Raw genomic sequence first — 16,722 nt, 5'->3', positions numbered from 1 at the left:
ATGGAATGAGGTCAAGGCCAAGTGAAACTGTCTGCCAGACATGATGACCTTGCAAGGTAGGCACATATATCGAAATTAAACAGACAACGCCATCGGTTACAAAGAAAACGCGACAATTATAGAATACACAGAAAACTAAAGACTAAGCAACACAAGCTCCATAAAACATTGGGGTGATCTAAGGTGCTCTGGATGGGCAAGAAGACCCCGTCCTGTTGCTCAGATTTTATTACAACAATCTGGCAAGATTTGTACCTGTAAGAGCTTTATAAGACCAGACGGTCAAATATACACTTGTACTGATGGATTCCAAGTATTTCTTTGTCCCCGCAACGTGTTACACGAGGGACAAAATAAACTGTTATCACAGATATATGTCTCGCTTTTTTTAAATTTGTATAATGCAAATGCTGATATTAAAAAGGTCAACACGTTAATACGTAAGTTTTGCAAAGCCTCGAAGTCAATAAACCATGACTGAAGGTACATGGCTATAAATAATATCCATGGAAATGAGATGTGCCATATTAACTTTCATTAACTTAACACTAGTGGTTAACTCCATAAACTGATCTAATCACAAACTAATACATGAAAACTAAGCAAAGTTTCAAAGTCAATAGACCATAACTGAGAAGGTGGGACCAAATAATCTCCATGGAAATGAGGTGTGCCAATACTAATACAACTGCATACCAAATATCTTTGACTTTCAATTAGTGGTTCACCATAAACTAGACCTAATCACAAACTAATACATTGTTGACACCGCCACCGCTGGAAACGGCACACCTATGTCTCGCTTTTTGACTATGTCAAGCGAGACAAAAAATCATTAAAGGACAATAACTTCTATAAGAATTCAGGACAGTTTTGACGTGCAATAATTGGCACAGTAATATTCTGAACATTTTTGCCCATGCCCCAACCCCCATCAGAATTCCTCCTTTAAGAACAGTATTTGGCCAGGTATTCTAAATATTTTGAATTCAAAATTTCTAAAACAGTAAATGTATTTCAATTTCAATTATCTAGCCTATGCTGTGTGTCAAATTTTACAGATACACAGCTTTGGCAGTAGTCAAGAGTAAACTAAATACTAGCCATTTATCATACTTAAATTCTAAGCCAAAAGGTATATTTTTTTATTCACGCCCAGTGGCAAATATTTCATGAATATCCCCAACAAGCATGACAATTACAAACTAGCAACAAACACAAACAGTAGGTCTAGTTAGTGGACGTTTGGGAAAGAAGATATGAGGCCAAATAAACTAGTATCTTTGGTTCCAGTTACATTGAAAAATAAGTATGGGTAGGTTCATGAACATGTAGGTAGGAATTTTTTAAAACTTTGTATTCACCGTGTATCATCGTACAGCGGATATAGGTACTAACCAAGCGGGCGTGAGCGATTTTGATCTTACATGGTAACGAAAATCTTTGTTTTGTTCACATAATATCAATGTGTACTTCAATCTAAACATAATTGCTGTTTTAAGAAATGATTTGGTCGTAGGTTGGTGGTTAGAGATGTCTCATTATTTTCCCAAAACAAGAGGAATTACTAAAACATTGTAAAAGCATGTGCAAATACTTGTCAAAGAAGTTGGCCCTCGTCTCATCTGATATAATTCTATATTCATTGCAACTCTTTTTCTGATAAAAGGTCAATGTGTGTGTGTAATAAGTATAGCTGTTTCAATAATTGGCATTCAAATCTTTCATACATGTGTTATTTTTCGATATTTTATCCCTAAAAAAGTGTTGTGTACGGTGTTTAGCCGTCCACATAAATCCTTATGTACGGTGCATAGTTATGTTGTTGTACACCGTACACAAAAACATTATTTTTATACTCGTTTATTACCCAAAATGTTTCAAGGAATGAGTTATCACAGGTAGATTTATGATTGGTGACTATTACTTTTGCCCTGTATTAGGTTTCTTTCAGATAAAACATGTAAATGTCTCAACAACTGTATCGAAATTGAAAGTTGGTGTTGACATTCACAACTATTTGCGCTTGTACAAGTTAATTGTTCTTATTAGAATATCAAATTTGTTTTATGAATAGGAAAAAATCGATGCGAAAATTATTTGGGAGTAAGGAATTTCAAATGTTGAGAAATGTGCATTGAATATTGATCAAGCAAAACAAAGATTTTCGTTACCGTGTAAGGTCGAAATCGATCATGCCCGCTTGCTTAGTACCTATATCCGGTGTACTGATGATACACGGTGGTATTGTTTATTTGTTGTTGTGAGTAACATTCTGACTTTAACAGTGCTTAATGAGAAACAAGAGTACATAGGCTGAAATGTCTGGCTTTCAATCATTGATTTTGTGTTGATAGTCTTGAATATAAAGCTTTACTACAAGTATCACAAACTTAACATTGATCCAAGAATACAGTGACGAATCCAGAAAGTGGGGGCCCACCGACTGCCTAAAAGGGGACCCGCTCCAGTGATTCCGTATATAAGCAACCAATTTTTTTCTCCAAAAAGGAGGGACCTCAAAACAAGTTGACTAATATAGTTATTGGTTAAAACAAATATAAAAATGGACCAAATCAAGTACACCTTTTAGGGTGCGCTTGACTTTAGTGACCAAGAACGAGTTTTTTTTTTTAATTTAAAGGTTGTTTAGAAGTTTTTGTACACAATAAACATTAGCACATCATAGAAAATCAAGTGAGTAATCCATGTTTAAAATTTTATAACAAAAATCTTTGTATTAAAGGCTGTGGATGTTCTATAAAAATGTTTGTTTATTTGCCACAAAGTACCCCTTTTTTGAAATGCAATGACACAAATTCAATAATAATGCTTTGCACGAAGTTTCCCCTTGGTATATGTACAAAATGGCATATCTCTATTTTTTATTATATTTGTGGTTTTGATACAATTGCAGTTTGAAAAGTTCGTACATAACTGGCTACAGAAGGGGTCATAAACCTTAAAACGTCTAGTGGCAAATATTTCATGGTGGTTCAGGATGAGAACAAGTCAACAAATACAATAGACAGGTCTTGCAAACTTTTTTTGTTTAAGTGTTTTTTTTAAAGATGGAAGTAGTCCTTAAACTAGAAAAGACAGTGTTTGCTTTTTTATTTGATTTGGTCAATTTCATTTCAGCTTCTGTCGGAAATACTAAGTTTATTGTGACCGTAAATTAAATGAAATCATGGCGAATGAACTATGTATTTAGTTGCTCCATCCTCTGCATACCCAACTAAGGGAGCTTCCATTTGATTTTTTTCGGGGAAAGGGGGGGGGGGGAGTCAAGATGCGATTTGAAAAAAGGCAGGACAGGACAGGAGTTTATAGCAAAAAACTAGAGGCTCTTAAGAACCTGTGTCGCTCACCTTGGTCTATGTGCATACATGTATTAAACAAAGGACACAGATGCATGACAAAATTGTGTTTTGAAGATGGTGACGTGTTTGAAAATCTTACTTATTGAACATTCTTGCTACTTACAATTTTCTCTATCTATAATAAACTTGGCCCTTTAGTAAAACAGAGGAAAATATTTTGTAAAATTTTACAAAAATTTATCAAATTAATGAATATTGTTAAAAATTGACTATAAAGGGCAATAATTCCTTAAGGGGTCAACTGACCATTTTGGTTATGTTGACTTATTGGTAGATCTTAATTTGCAGAACATTATTGCTGTTTAAAGTTTCTCTCTACTAATAATAATATTGAAGATAACCAAAAACAGCAAAATTTCTTTAAAAATTAATTATTGGGGTGCAGCAACCCAACTAACCCATTGTCCAATTCATCTGAAAATTTCAGGGCAGATAGATCTTGACTTGCTAAACAATTTAACACTTTGTCAGATTTGCTCTAAATGCTTTTGGTTTCAGAGTTATAAGCAAAAATCTTTGGGCCAGGTGAGCTAAAAAGGCAGGAGCTCATCCTGCCTTTTTGTCGAGCCTTCGACTTTAGTCGAAAAAGCGAGACTAAGCGATCCTACATTCCGTCGTCGTCGGCGGCGTCCACAAATATTCACTCTGTAGTTAAAGTTTTTGAAATTTTAATAACTTTCCTAAACTATACTGAATTTCTACCAAACTTGGACAGAAGCTTGTTTATGATCATAAGAAAGTATCCAGAAGTAAATTTTGTAAAAATAAAATTCCATTTTTTCCGTATTTTACTTATAAATGGACTTAGTTCTTCTGCGAGGAAACATTACATTCACTCTGTGGTTAAAGTTTTTAAAATATTAATAACTTTCATAAACTATCCTTGATTTGTACCAAACTTGGACAGAAGCTTGTTTATGATCATAAGATAGTATCAAGAAGAAAATTTTGTGAAAATAAATTTCCACTTTTCCGTATTTTACTTATAAATGGACTTAGTTTTTCTGCGAGGAAACATTACATTCACTCTGTGGTTAAAGTTTTTAAAATATTAATAACTTTCATAAACTATCCTTGATTTGTACCAAACTTGGACAGAAGCTTGTTTATGATCATAAGATAGTATCAAGAAGAAAATTTTGTAAAAAAAAAATTCACTTTTTCCGTATTTTACTTATAAATGGACTTAGTTTTTCTTCCAGTTAACATTACATACAATCTGCAGTTAAAGTTTATAAAACATTTATTAGATTCATAAAGTATCCTGGATTTTTTACCAAACTTGGAAGCTTCTTTCAATCAAAAGACAGTATCGAGAGGGAAATTTTTATTGATGTTTTCCTCATTTTTGTTGAGTCTGCGATTAACAGCAAAAGTAGGCGAGACACTGGGTTCCGTGGAACCCTTACGAATTTTTTACTATAAGCTTCACAAACCAAACTAGTTGCTCTCAAGAGCCTGTGTCGCTCACCTTGGTCTATGTGCATATTAAACAATCGACACAAATAAATTCATGACAAAATTGGTTTTGATGATCATGCTGTGTTTGGAGATCATACTATACTGGACATTCTTTACAGTTCATCTATAATAATATTCAAGATAACCAAAAACAGTAAAATTTCCTTAAAATTACCAATTTAGGGGCAGCAACCCAACAACGGGTTGTCCAAATCATCTGAAAATTTCAGGGCAGATAGGTCTTGACCTAATAGATTATTTTACCGCATGTCAGATTTGCTCTAAATGCTTTGGTTTTTGAGTTATAAACCAAAAACTGCACTTTACCCCTATGTTCTATTTTTAGCCATGGCGGTTATCTTGGTTGGTTGGCGGGGTCACGCCACACATTTTTAAACTAGATACTAAATGATGATTGTGGCCAAGTTTGGTTAAATTTGGCCCAGTAGTTTCAGAGGAGAAGATTTTTGTAAAAGTTAACGACGACGGACGCTAAGTGATGGGAAAAGCTCACTTGGCCCTTAGGGCCAGGTGAGCTAAAAAGCAGGATGTTATTATTGTAAAAAAAAAGTCAGGATAAACTGAGACTAGGACAACATTTTCCATCCACCCCTCCCCCTCCCCCTCACCAATACAAATTAAATGATTGCTCCCTAGATTAGTATGAACTAGCATACTGCAACTTCGGATAGAAAAGAAGAGTTGAATTTTTATAAAGCACATAGAAAGAATATATTTTTTCTGCATCAACACCAAAAATATCACCAGAAAGAAGTTACATTAAGATATTAAACAATTATATCATTTGTTTGAACTTTATATTTAACCACAGGGTCCAATGTCTGTAATTATGTCCACAGAACAATTTTCCTGGGAATTCATGTCCAAGTCATCAATATTCCGTTAAAACGTCCATGTCCTTTTTTTTACTCAGAAAAAGTTAAATTAAAGAAATCATTTACATGTAAACATGGGCATTGCTATGGAAATTTTAATTCTTATGTTTTAATTTTGTGCATTGATCTTGATTGACTTCGTCAAATTTTTCTCCCAATTATGCCAGTACAATCAAAAAAATTCAGGCCATAGGGACGAGGCCCTGCAAAAAAAAAAAAAAAATGAAAACAACACCTTCTATAATTGCTGGTGTCCGAAGCGCTTTTCTGGATTTACCTTCATCAGGAACACTCAAAGCCAAACATTTGCAATCAAAAGATGTGACAATCACCGCAAATTTAGCTCTTCAGTGGCCGATTCAGAAATTTCATTAGAAGGGGCCCACTGACTGCCCAACATGTTGCCAACTCTGGTCATTCTTCAGAGATTCCATATATAATCAACAAACTTTTTCCTGCTCTTGAAAACCAATAAATTCATCTACATATCGCCATAATAACGTAACACAACGTGTATCTACTAATTATTGAACACCATTTAATTAATTTTTCTGCCTTTAGTTAACTGATTTTTATTGTCTAATCAGTTGTCAGACTTCTGTTACTTCTAGGTGACAGGCTGACAGACCTCTGTTACTTCTTGGGGACAGGCTAGCAGACTTCTGTTACATTAAGGTGACAGGCTGGCAGACTTCTGTAACATCAAGGTGACAGGCTGTCAAACTGGCAAACTTTTGTAACATCAAGGTAACAGGCTACCAGACTTCTGTTACATCAAGGTGACAGGCTGCCAGACTTCTATTACATGAAGGTGACAGGCTGCCAGACATCTGTTTCATCAAGGTGACAGGCTGGCAGACTTCTGTTACATCAAGGTGACAGGCTGGTAGACTTTAGTTACATCAAGGCGACAGGCTTATAGACTTCTGTTACTTCTAGGTGACAGGCTGCCAGACTCCTGTTAATTCTAGGTGACAGGCTGCCAGATTTGTTACTTCAAGGTGACAGGCTGACAGGCTTCTGTTACTGCGACTTGACAGGCTGCCAGACTTCTGTTACTTCTAGGTGACAGGCTGGCACACTTCTGTTACTTCAAGGTGACAGGCTGATAGACTTCTGTTACTTCTAGGTGACAGGCTGCCAGACTTCTGTTACTTCTAGGTGACAGGCTGGCAGACTTCTGTTACTTCGAGGTGACAGAATGACAGACTTCTGTTACATCAAGGTGACAGGCTGCCAGACTTCTGTTACTTCGACGTGACAGGCTGGCAGACTTCTGTTACCTCAAGGTGACAGGCTGTCAGACTTCTGTTACTTCTAGGTGACAGGCTGGCAGACTTCTGTTACTTCTAGGTGACAGGCTGCCAGACTTCTGTTACTTCTAGGTGACAGGCTGGCAGACTTCTGTTACTTCGAGGTGACAGGCTGGCAGACTTCTGTTACTTCAAGGTGACAGGCTGACAGACTTCTGTTACATCAAGGTGACAGGCTGCCAGACTTCTGTTACTTCTAGGTGACAGGTTGGCAGACTTCTGTTACTTCTAGGTGACAGGCTGTCAGACTTCTGTTACTTCTAGGTGACAGGCTGGCAGACTTCTGTTACTTCGAGGTGACAGACTGACAGACTTCTGTTACCTCAAGGTGACAGGCTGTCAGACTTCTGTTACTTCGACATGACAGGCTGGCAGACTTCTGTTACCTCAAGGTGACAGGCTGTCAGAATTCTGTTACTTCTAGGTGACAGGCTGGCAGACTTCTGTAACTTCTAAGTGACAGGCTGCCAGACTTCTGTTACTTCGACGTGACAGGCTAGCAGACTTCTGTAACCTCAAGGTGACAGGCTGGCAGACTTCTGTTACTTCTAGGTGACAGGCTGGCAGACTTCTGTTATATCAAGGTGACAGGCTGCCAGACTTCTGTTACTTCGACGTGACAGGCTGGTAGACTTCTGTTACCTCAAGGTGACAGGCTGTCAGACTTCTGTCACTTCTAGGTGACAGGCTGGCAGACTTCTGTTACTTCTAGGTGACAGGCTGCCAGACTTCTGTTACTTCGACGTGACAGGCTTGCAGACTTCTGTAACCTCAAGGTGACAGGCTGCCAGACTTCTGTTACTTCGACGTGACAGGCTGGCAGACTTCTGTTACTTCTAGGTGAGAGGCTGGCAGACTTCTGTTACTTGGACGTGACAGGCTGGAAGACTTCTGTTACCTCAAGAAGACAGGCTGTCAGACTTCTGTTACTTCTAGGTGACAGGCTGTCAGACTTCTGTTACTTCTAAATGACAGGCTGGCAGACTTCTGTTACTTCGACGTGACAGGCTGGCAGACTTCTGTAACCTCAAGGTGACAGGCTGCCAGACTTCTGTTACTTCTAGGTGACAGGCTGCCAGACTTCTGTTACTTCAAGGTGACAGGCTGACAGACTTCTGTTACTTCTAGGTGACAGGCTGGCAGACTTCTGTTACTTCTAGGTGGCAGGCTGGCAGACTTCTGTTACTTCTAGGTGACAGGCTGGCAGACTTCTGTTACTTCAAGGTGACAGGCTGACAGACTTCTGTTACATCAAAGTGACAGGCTGCCAGACTTCTGTTACTTCTAGGTGACAGGCTGGCAGACTTCTGTTACCTCAAGGTGACAGGCTGTCAGACTTCTGTTACTTTTAGGTGACAGGCTGGCAGACTTCTGTTACTTCTAGGTGACAGGCTGGCAGTCTTCTGTTACTTCTAGGTGACAGGCTGGCAGACTTCTGTTACTTCAAGGTGACACGCTGACAGACTTCTATTACATCAAAGTGACAGGCTGCCAGACTTCTGTTACTTCTAGGTGACAGGCTGGCAGACTCCTGTTACCTCAAGGTGACAGGCTGTCAGACTTCTGTTACTTTTAGGTGACAGGCTGGCAGACTTCTGTTACTTCTAGGTGACAGGCTGCCAGACTTCTGTTACTTCAAGGTGACAGGCTGCCAGACTTCTGTTACATCAAGGTGACAGGCTGCCAGACTTCTGTTACTTCAAGGTGACAGGCTGACAGACTTCTGTTACATCAAGGTGACAGGCTGCCAGACTTCTGTTACTTCTAGGTGACAAGCTGGCAGACTTCTGTTACTTCTTGGTGACAGGCTGCCAGACTTCTGTTACTTCAAGGTGACAGGCTGCCAGACTTCTGTTTCTTCGACGTGACAGGCTGGCAGATTTCTGTTAACTCAAGGTGACAGGCTGTCAGACTTCTGTTACTTCTAGGTGACAGGCTGGCAGACTTCTGTTACTTCTAGGTGACAGGCTGCCAGACTTCTGTTACTTCTAGGTGACAGGCTGACAGAGTTCTGTTACTTCAAGGTGACAGGCTGGCAGACTTCTGTTACTTCGACGTGACAGGCTGCCAGACTTCTGTTACCTCAAGGTGACAGGCTGGCAGACTTCTGTTACTTCAAGGTGACAGGCTGGCAGACTTCTGTTACTTCTAGGTGACAGGCTGCCAGGCTTCTGTTACTTCAAGGTGACAGGCTGCCAGACTTCTGACACTTCGACGTGACAGGCTGGCAGACTTCTGTTACCTCAAAGTGACAGGCTGTCAGACTTCTGTTACTTCTAGGTGACAGGCTGGCAGACTTCTGTTACTTCTAGGTGACAGGCTGTCAGACTTCTGTTACTTCTAGGTGACAGGCTGGCAGACTTCTGTTACTTCTAGGTGACAGGCTGCCAGACTTCTGTTACTTCAAGGTGACAGGCTGCCAGACTTCTGTTGCTTCGACGTGACAGGCTGGAAGACTTCTGTTACCTCCAGGTGACAGGCTGTCAGACTTCTGTTACTTCTAGGTGACAGGCTGGCAGACTTCTCTTACTTCTAGGTGACAGGCTGCCAGACTTCTGTTACTTCGACGTGACAGGCTGGCAGACTTCTGTAACCTCAAGTTGACAGGCTGGCATACTTCTGTTACTTCTAGGTGACAGGCTGGCAGACTTCTATTACATCAAGGTGACAGGCTGCCAGACTTCTATTACATGAAGGTGACAGGCTGCCAGACATCTGTTTCATCAAGGTGACAGGCTGGCAGACTTCTGTTACATCAAGGTGACAGGCTGGTAGACTTTAGTTACATCAAGGCGACAGGCTTATAGACTTCTGTTACTTCTAGGTGACAGGCTGCCAGACTTCTGTTAATTCTAGGTGACAGGCTGCCAGATTTGTTACTTCAAGGTGACAGGCTGACAGGCTTCTGTTACTGCGACTTGACAGGCTGCCAGACTTCTGTTACTTCTAGGTGACAGGCTGGCAGACTTCTGTTACTTCAAGGTGACAGGCTGATAGACTTCTGTTACTTCTAGGTGACAGGCTGCCAGACTTCTGTTACTTCTAGGTGACAGGCTGGCAGACTTCTGTTACTTCTAGGTGACAGACTGACAGACTTCTGTTACATCAAGGTGACAGGCTGCCAGACTTCTGTTACTTCGACGTGACAGGCTGGCAGACTTCTGTTACCTCAAGGTGACAGGCTGTCAGACTTCTGTTACTTCTAGGTGACAGTCTGGCAGATTTCTGTTACTTCTAGGTGACAGGCTGCCAGACTTCTGTTACTTCTAGGTGACAGGCTGGCAGACTTCTGTTACTTCGAGGTGACAGGCTGGCAGACTTCTGTTACTTCAAGGTGACAGGCTGACAGACTTCTGTTACATCAAGGTGACATGCTGCCAGACTTCTGTTACTTCTAGGTGACAGGCTGGCAGACTTATGTTACTTCTAGGTGACAGGCTGGCAGACTTCTGTTACTTCGACGTGACAGGCTGCCAGACTTCTGTTACCTCAAGAAGACAGGCTGTCAGACTTCTGTTACTTCTAGGTGACAGGCTGGCAGACTTCTGTTACTTCTAGGTGACAGGCTGTCAGACTTCTGTTACTTCTAGGTGACAGGCTGGCAGACTTCTGTTACTTCGAGGTGACAGACTGACAGACTTCTGTTACATCAAGGTGACAGGCTGCCAGACTTCTGTTACTTCTAGGTGACAGGCTGGCAGACTTCTGTTAGTTTTAGGTGACAAACTGGAAGACTTCTGTTACCTCAAGAAGACAGGCTGTCAGACTTCTGTTACTTCTAGGTGACAGGCTGTCAGACTTCTGTTACTTCTAGGTGACAGGCTGTCAGACTTCTGTTACTTCTAGGTGACAGGCTGTCAGACTTCTGTTACTTCTAGGTGACAGGCTGCCAGACTTCTGTTACTTCGACGTGACAGGCTGCCAGACTTCTGTAACCTCAAGGTGACAGGCTGCCAGACTTCTGTTACTTCTAGGTGACAGGCTGGTAGACTTCTGTTACTTCAAGGTGACAGGCTGGCAGACTTCTGTTACTTCTAGGTGACAGGCTGCCAGACTTCTGTTACTTCAAGGTGACAGTCTGACAGACTTCTGTTACATCAAGGTGACAGGCTGGCAGACTTCTGTTACTTCTAGGTGACAGGCTGCCAGACTTCTGTTACTTCTAGGTGACAGGCTGGCAGACTTCTGTAACCTCAAGGTGACAGGCTGCCAGACTTCTGTTACTTCTAGGTGACAGGATGGCAGAGTTCTGTTACTTCTAGGTGACAGGCTGGCAGACTTCTGTTACTTCGACGTCACAGGCTGTCAGACTTCTGTTACCTCAAGAAGACAGGCTGTCAGACTTCTGTTACTTCTAGGTGACAGCCTGTCAGACTTCTGTTACTTCTAGGTGACAGGCTGCCTGACTTCTGTTACTTCGACGTGACAGGCTGGCAGACTTCTGTAACCTCAAGGTGACAGGCTGCCAGACTTCCGTTACTTCTAGGTGACAGGCTGGCAGACTTCTGTTACTTCAAGGTGACAGGCTGACAGACTTCTGTTACATCAAGGTGACAGGCTGGCAGACTTCTGTTACTTCAAGGTGACAGGCTGCCAGACTTCTGTTACTTCTAGGTGACAGGCTGGCAGAGTTCTGTTACTTCAAGGTGACAGGCTGCCAGACTTCTGTTACTTCGACGTGACAGGCTGCCAGACTTCTGTTACCTCAAGGTGACAGGCTGGCAGACTTCTGTTACTTCAAGGTGACAGGCTGGCAGACTTCTGTTACTTCTCGGTGACAGGCTGCCAGACTGCTGTTACTTCAAGGTGACAGGCTGACAGACTTCTGTTACATCAAGGTGACAGAATGCCAGACTTCTGTTTCTTCAAGGTGACAGGCTGACAGACTTCTGTTACATCAAGGTGACAGGCTGCCAGACTTCTGTTACTTCAAGGTGACAGGCTGGCAGACTTCTGTTACTTCGAGGTGACAGACTGACAGACTTCTGTTACATCAAGGTGACAGGCTGCCAGACTTCTGTTACTTCGACGTGACAGGCTGGCAGACTTCTGTTACCTCAAGGTGACAGGCTGTCAGACTTCTGTTACTTCTAGGTGACAGGCTGGCAGACTTCTGTTACTTCTAGGTGACAGGCTGGCAGACTTCTGTTACTTCTAGGTGACAGGCTGCCAGACTTCTGTTACTTGGACGTGACAGGCTGGCAGACTTCTGTAACCTCAAGGTGACAGGCTGGCAGACTTCTGTTACTTCTAGGTGACAGGCTGGCAGACTTCTGTTACATCAAGGTGACAGGCTGCCAGACTTCTATTACATGAAGGTGACAGGCTGCCAGACATCTGTTTCATCAAGGTGACAGGCTGGCAGACTTCTGTTACATTAAGGTGACAGGCTGGTAGACTTTAGTTACATCAAGGCGACAGGCTTATAGACTTCTGTTACTTCTAGGTGACAGGCTGCCAGACTCCTGTTAATTCTAGGTGACAGGCTGCCAGATTTGTTACTTCAAGGTGACAGGCTGACAGGCTTCTGTTACTGCGACTTGACAGGCTGCCAGACTTCTGTTACTTCTAGGTGACAGGCTGGCAGACTTCTGTTACTTCAAGGTGACAGGCTGGCAGACTTCTGTTACTTCGAGGTGACAGACAGACAGACTTCTGTTACTTCAAGGTGACAGGCTGGCAGACTTCTGTTACTGCGACTTGACAGGCTGCCAGACTTCTGTTACTTCTAGGTGACAGGCTGGCAGACTTCTGTTACTTCAAGGTGACAGGCTGATAGACTTCTGTTACTTCTAGGTGACAGGCTGCCAGACTTCTGTTACTTCTAGGTGACAGGCTGGCAGACTTCTGTTACTTCGAGGTGACAGACAGACAGACTTCTGTTACTTCAAGGTGACAGGCTGGCAGACTTATGCTCATTTATTGGGTACCTGTAAAAAATGGGTTTTGTAAAAAATATTTGAAAGATGGTACATGTATTTTGAAACTCAATATTAATTATAGATCTTTATTGAATGTTTTGTCTTTGTCTAAGACAGTCATACATGTTATTTCTTACATCTCCTTTCATAATTGCTATATTTGACCTAATTTCTAATGTATCTATTACAGCAGGAATACAAATAACCAACCAAATATTAATTATAATCTGTAAAACTAAACCTGTAAAAGTATTAAGGAGAGTGTGAGTGTACACACTGAAATGTCTCGCCTTCTTTTTTAGTCCTTGATATTATGCTGATAGTCCTAAATATAAAGCTTTATTGATACAACTATCACATATACTCAACAATAACATTAACCAAGTCAACTAAACATTGACCAATGAACCATGAAAATGAGGTCAAGGTCAGATGAACCATGCCAGGCAGACATGTACAAATCAAAATTCTTCCATACAACAAATACAGTTAACCTATCGCTTACAGTTTTAGAAAAACAGACCAAATCACAAAAACTTCATACTGAGCAATCAACCATGAAAATGAGATCAAGGTCAAATAAAACTTTCGTGACTGACGTAAAGATCATAAAATATTTCCATACATTAAATATAGTTGACCTATCGCATAATAGTATAAGAAAAAAATACCAAACTCAAAAACTTTTAACTTTAACCACTGAACCATGAAAATGAGGTTAAGGTCAGATGACACCTGCCAGTTGGACATGTATACCTTACAGTCCTTCGATACACCGAATATACCAGCTCTATTGCTTATAGTATCTGCGATATGGACTTGACCACCAAAACTTAACCTTGTTAACTGATCCATGAAATGAGGTCGAGGTCAAGTGAAAACTTTCTGACGGGTATGAGGACCTTGCAAAGTACGGACATACCAAATATAGTTATTCTATTACTTAAAATAAGAGAGCTAGATATTAACATTACCAAAAATCAACTTTTTTCCAAGTAATCACTGAACCATGAAAATGAGGTCAAAGACATTGGACATGTAACTGATTGAAAGTTCATAACATGAGGCATCTATATACAAATTATGAAGCATCCAGGTCTTCCACCTTCTAAAATATAGAGCTTATAAGAAGCTGACAGACTTCTGTTACTTCAAGGTGACAGGCTGGCACTCTTCCTAAAGTAAGATAGTCTGTCTCACCAGAAGTTAAGGCCGATGCCTTCAGAAAGTTTATAGCTATAGCAAACTTTCCAAAAACAGACCAAAACACAACAAGAGTTACATGGTGAAATATCTTGTCTTATTTAATACTAACTATTGATTTTATGTTGATAGTCCTATAAATAAATCCTTACAAATATCACATAAACATAACATGACCCATAAAATAAAGTCAAGGTCAAATAAAGCAAACGAGAAATACATGTACACTTTACAAATTATCATTTTATATATATACCCAATATATAGTTGACACACTTCTTATAGTTTCTAAGTAAACTAAACATTGACCAATGAACCATGAAAATGAGGCCAAGGTCAGTTAAACCTTGCCAGACAGACATGTACACTTAACAATCAATAGATACATTAAAAAAGGTGACCTATTGCTTAAAGTATCTAAGAAGACAAACTTAACCATGAAAAACAGATCAACACACAAAAACTTAACACTGAGCATTATGAACCATTAAAAAGAGTTCATGGTAAAATAAACGTCACAAATAATTCCATACATCAAATATAATTGACTTATGGCATATAGTATTACAAAAAAGACCATAACTAAGGGGCAGGGCCAAATAATCTCCATGGCAATGAGATGTGCCAATACTCATACAACTGCATACCAAATATCTTTGACCTACCACTAGTGGTTCACCATAAACTAGAATTAATCACAAACTAATAAATTCAGTTGACACTGTCGTTGCAGACGCCAGAAAACAGCATACCTATGTCTCACTCTGTCAAGCAAGACAAACTAGAGGCTCTAAAGAGCGTGTGTCGCTCACATTGGTCTATGTGCATATTCAACAAAGGACACAGATGGATTCATGACAAAATTGTGTTTCGGTGATGGTGGATGTGTTTGTAGATCTTACTTTACTGAACATTCTTGCTACTAACAACTATCTCTATCTATAATTAACTTAGCCCAGTAGTTACAGTGGAAAATATTTTGTAAAAATTTACAAAAATTCACAAAATTTAAGAAAATTGTAAAAAATTTACTATAAAGGGCAATAACTCCTGAAGGGGTCAATTGACCATTTTTATCATGCTTGAATTATTTTTAGGTCTTACTTTGCTGAACATTATTGCTGTTTACAGTTTAACTCTATCTATAATAATATTTAAGATAATAACCAAAAGCTGCAAAATTTTCTTAAAATTACCAATTCAGGGGCAGCAACCCAACAACGGGTTGTCTTATTGATCTGAAAATTTCAGGGCAGATAGATCTTAACTTTATGAACAATTTTCTCAGTGAGATTTGCTCTAAATGCCTTGGTTTCAGAGATATAAGCCAAAATCTACATTTTACCCTATGTACTATTTTAGCTATGTCGTCCATCTTGGTTCACAGGGTCATCGGACACATTTTTTTAAACTAGATACCCAAATGATGGTTGTGGACAAGTTTGGTTAAATTTGTCTTAGTAGTTTCAGAGGACATTTTTGTAAAAGATTACAAAAATTTACCAAAAATTGTTAAAAATTTACTATAAAGGGCAATAACTCTGTAAGGGGTCAATTGACCATTTTGGTCATGTTGACTTTTTTATAGATCTTACTTTGCTGAACATAAGGGCTGTTTACAGTTTATCTCTATCGATAATAATATTTAAGATAACCAAAAAGGGCAAAATTCCTAAAATAACCAATTCAGGGGCAGCAACCCAACAACGGGTTGTCTGATTCATCTAAAAATTTCAGGGCAGATAGACATTTACTAGATAAACAAGTTAACCCCTTGTAAGATTTGCTTCAAATGTTTTGGTTTCAGAATTATAAGCCAAAATCTTAATTTTACCCCCTATTTTCTTTTTTTAGCCATGGCTGCCATTTTGGTTCACAGGTGGGGTCATCGCACACATTTTTTAAACCAGATACACCAATGATGATTGTGGCCAAGTTTGGTTGAACTTGGCCCAGTAGTTTCAGGAGAAGATTTTTGTAAAAGTGAACAACCACAACGGATGCCAAGTGATCAGAAAAGCTCGCTTGGGCCAGGTGAGCTAAAAAGAATGATTTATTGATTGTTCGTGGTTGCTTAACATACAGTGGCAAATATTTCATGCATGTTGAATATTAATAATGAAAGCAAGTCAACAACAAATACAACAGACACGTCTCAAAAAGAGGCCATCCGGGATGATGGTCAGGGTCAGTGGCGGATCCCTCTGAGGGTTCAGGGGTTGGAACCCCCTTCTGTTTTGACAATCAATGCATTTGAATGGGGACATTAAGTTGGACCCCCCCCTTTCCATTCCTTTATCCTGGGTTTGGATCTATGTTAAAAATTGCTGGATCCACCGCTGATGGTTAGGAAAATAAGAACTGCCACTGGAAAATGAGGGTATATTAAATGAGGAAAGAAATTTTGCCTTGCAACAGGCCAATTATGTACCCATTATAGAGTTGTAGCAGGGTTCTTTAATGTGCAAAATATAAAGTCATGAAAGTGGCACTCTGAGTCTCTTTACATGAGGCATCAGATTTAAATTTCAACCATGTGAGAAAA

The sequence above is a fragment of the Mytilus galloprovincialis genome, chromosome 10 (assembly GCF_965363235.1).
Source record: "Mytilus galloprovincialis chromosome 10, xbMytGall1.hap1.1, whole genome shotgun sequence".
NCBI classification, from domain to species: domain Eukaryota; kingdom Metazoa; phylum Mollusca; class Bivalvia; order Mytilida; family Mytilidae; genus Mytilus; species Mytilus galloprovincialis.
The sequence above is the reverse complement of the archived record's forward strand: the minus strand, read 5'-3'. Positions refer to the sequence as shown.